The sequence below is a fragment of the Mus pahari genome, chromosome X, assembly GCF_900095145.1.
Source record: "Mus pahari chromosome X, PAHARI_EIJ_v1.1, whole genome shotgun sequence".
In the NCBI taxonomy this organism is placed as follows: domain Eukaryota; kingdom Metazoa; phylum Chordata; class Mammalia; order Rodentia; family Muridae; genus Mus; species Mus pahari.
The window spans coordinates 62,704,068-62,707,961 of record NC_034613.1 but is presented as its reverse complement, the minus strand read 5'-3'; the positions used below and the strand labels follow the sequence as shown (position 1 = coordinate 62,707,961).

The following is a 3,894-nucleotide window of genomic DNA, read 5'->3' as shown; positions in this document are numbered from 1 at the left end:
TAACCAAGATTCCCAGAAACATGTCTTTGTGTGTCTAAATGTATGTGCATGTTCATGTATATAGGTGTGCTCATATATGTGGAGATCAGTCTCTCTTTTGGCCAAGAATTCTCCAAATAGGTTAGACTGGCTGGCCAGTTTACTCCAGAGATCTGTTTGTCTTTCTCCCAAGCACTGGAATTTCAAAAACAAGCAACCACACTTGGCTGTTAATTAGTTTCTGGGGATGAAGCTCAGTTCTTCATTCTTTCAGATAAACACTTTATCAACTAAGTCATCTCTCCACCCCACCTCCACACCCAGAGTCAGGGCTTTTGCTTTATACCTCAAAAGGTAAAGGGAATTAACCAAAACCTTCAGAGGGCCAGAAAGACTAGTGACTCTCAGACTTCTATAGACAAAGAACCTAGAAGTCAACTCCATGGATGAAACTAAGATGTTTCCCCACCTCCCCTGCATATCACCTCATTAGCAGCAGTTTTCCTAGAGAAGAGAGTGGGAGACTGTACCACCCTCCCCCCTCTGAGTGCCTGGCAGGAACTTTCCATGCCAGTGTTCTGCTTAGCATGTAGCCTGAGGCCAGTGACATTGGGGGAAACTTCTAGCCTGTGTAGGCTGTAATCTCAGCCAAGGAGGCAGCCAGCCGGCAGAGGTATAGTTCCCAGGCTTCAAAAGGAAAGGAGCATGTAGGTGGTTACTTTAATAGGCACAGCACATTAGTTACCCACAGGATAAAACTCTGCTACTTAGCCAGGTATGGTGACAAGCACCTGTAGTCCCAGCTATTTGGGTGGCTGAGGGAGAGGATTGCTTGAGCCCAGCATTTCAAGATTATTGTGGCAACATAGTGAGCCCTTATCTCAAAGCAACAAATACCTACTCTGTAGTTATGAGTTGTGTGGATTAAACCTGAATCACACTGACACAGACACCTCTCTAAGAAACACTAGATATGGGACTCTTCTTTCTTTTCTCTGTCATTTGTCTTTCTTCTGTTCTTTTTCCCTTCTTTTCCTCTCTTCCCTCCTTCTCTCCCTTCTTTCTATAGCTGAGGATGGCCTGGAACTCTGCTTTTCGTACCTTAGCATCCCAAATGTTGGGATTATAGTGTGTGACACCATATCTGGAGGGTTCTAGAAACTTAATCAGAAATAATGATTAACATGACTGAGCATCTGTAAGAAATAATAGGAGCCAGATGTTGTGTGTATATTATAATAATCCAGTGTTTTCTTTCTTTTTTCTTGTTTTTATTAGATATTTTCTTTATTTATATTTCAAATGTTATCCTCTTTCCTAGTTTCCCCTCTGAAAATCCCTATCCTCTTCTCCCTCCCCCTGCTCCCCAACCCACCCTCTCCTGCTTCCTGGTCCTGGCATTCCCCCACACTGGGGCATCGAGCCCTCACAGGACCAAGGGCCTCTCCTCCCATTGATGGCCATCGTTGGGAAGAGAGGCCCCTTGGTCTTGCAAACTTTATATGCCCCATACAGGGGAACACCAGGGCCAAAAGGTGGGAGTGGGTGGGCAGGGGAGCAGGGTGGGAAGCAGGGTCAGGGGTGAGGGTATATGGGACATTAGGGATAGCATTTGAAATGTAATGAAGAAAATATCTAATAAAATAATTTAAAAAAAGAAATTTAAAGGTTAAAGATATTTTTTCTAGGTCCATCCATTTGCCTACAAATTTCATGTCATTGTTTTTAATAGCTGAGTAATACTCCATTTTGCAAATGTGCCACATTTTCTCCATTCTTTTTGTTTGTTTTTCGAGACAGGGTTTTTCTGTATAGTCCTGGCTGTCCTGAACTCACTCTGTAAACCAGGCTGGCCTTGAACTCAGAAATCTGCCTGCCTCTGCCTCTCAAGTGCTGGGATTAAAGGCATGCGCAACCACTGCCTGGCTCTTCATTTTTCTGTTAAGGGACATCTAGGTTGTTTCCAGTTTCTGGCTATTACAAATAAAGCTGCTATGAACGTAGTTGAGCATGTGTCCTTGTGTTATAGTGGGACATCTTTTGGGTATATGCCCAGGAGTGGTATAGCTGGGTTTTGAGGTAGATTGATTCCCAATTTTCTGAGAAACCATCATACTGATTTCCAAAGTGGCTGTAGAAGTTTGCACTACCACCATCAATGGAGAAGTGTTCCTCTTTCTCCATATCTTAACAGGAGAGGAGGTGTCTATTCTTACTACAACTTGATATGCCATGTTTGGTTGATATCCATTGGAGGCCTGCCCTTTACTGAAGAGAAATGGAGAAAGAGTAGTTGGGGAGGGAGTGGGAGGAGAGGAATGAGGGGAAACTGAAGTCAGGATGTAATATATGACAGACTAAATTAATTAAAAAAAAGAAAAGTTCCTTTTCCATTCCTGTCCTCTTCTCTTTTTTTGTCCGCAGCCCTTTTTCACTTTCTTCCATTTCTCTTCACTTCTCTTTTTTCTTATTAATTATTATTTGAAAATATTATATATGTATATAATATATTTGGGCCATTTTGCTCCCATTAATCTCTCTCTTACCCCCTTTCACTACTTCTTCTCAATAAGTCTGCCTCCTATTTTCATTTTGTGATGTGGTTTGTGTATGTGTGTATGTGTGTGTGTCAAAAATAGTCAGGCCAGGCGCGCCTTCTCCGGGAGGGTGGACTGGGTGCTGCAGCCCGGGCGGCCTGGGCGACCCGGTAGGATCCTTCCTTCGGGCCGTGGGGAGCCCGGAGCGTTCCTCGGACTAGCCATGTCGCCGCTGCCCGGGCCGGCGCTGACGATGGAGCATGAGTCGGGATGCGCGGCGGCGGGAGAGACCGAGGCAGGGGCCGCAGCGGCGTTCGGAGACGCGACACAGCAGATAAGTAACGAAAGAGGATTTGAGAATGTAGAACTGGGAGTCATGGGGAAAAAGAAGAAAGTCCCGAGGAGGGTCATCCACTTCATCAGCAGAGAGACAATGGAGGAGTATAGCACCGACGAGGAGGAGACAGCCTGGATAAGAAGGACGTGCTGCCCACTGTTGACCCGACAAAACTCACCTGGGGCCCCTACTTATGGTTTTACATGCTGCGGGCCGCCACATCAACCCTCTCGGTGTGTGACTTTCTTGGAGAGAAGATTGCATCAGTTTTGGGCATCAGCACCCCAAAATACCAGTACGCCATTGATGAGTATTACCGGATGAAGAAGGAGGAGGAGGAGGAGGAAGAAGAAAATAGGATGTCAGAAGAAGCAGAAAGACAATACCAACAAAACAAGCTGCAGGCCGATTCCATTGTACAGACAGACCAACCAGAAACAGTGTCGTCTAGCTTTGTGAATATTAATTTTGAAATGGAGGAAGACTGTGAAGCAATTAAGGAAAACAAACAGTGTCCAGTCTCTGTCCCACCATAGGATGAAATGACTGTATATAAAGTGTTAAGCCCTAAACTTCTCCAATCAGGAACTTTTATGGTTTTAGTGGTACTTAAAACAACTATTTATATTTTAAATTATTACAGGAAAACCTTCCTTCATTCTTATGCTGTATCTATTACAGTGAGGTCTGAAGTTGGGGTGCTTTTGAGTTAGTGACCCCCCTCTTTCCCACCCCTGATGCTGAGGAGCAAACCTGGGGCTCCTTTCACATACACTCACCAGCCAAGCACTCGATCCTAAGCCCAGGCCTTTGATTTTAAGATGATCTTTTATAAAACACAAAGGTCATTTAGCCAAGCACGGTACTACATGCCTTTACTCTTAGCACTAGGTGAGTTTACGGCCAACCTGGTCAACATTGTGAGCCCCAGCCTAGCCACATGGTGACACCTGGCCTTAAAACAACAACAGAAACTGAAGGCATTCTACATTAAGAGAGTGAAGTAATTCATTAAGATTTTTGGTTTGGGGGCATTTGGAG

General features: G+C 44.7%; 1 pseudogene; it reads left to right on the top strand.

Annotated features, from left to right (window-relative positions):
* Window positions 1–2,766: 2,766 nt before the first annotated feature.
* LOC110314175 lies at window positions 2,767–3,401 on the top strand (annotated as a pseudogene).
* Window positions 3,402–3,894: the final 493 nt, after the last annotated feature.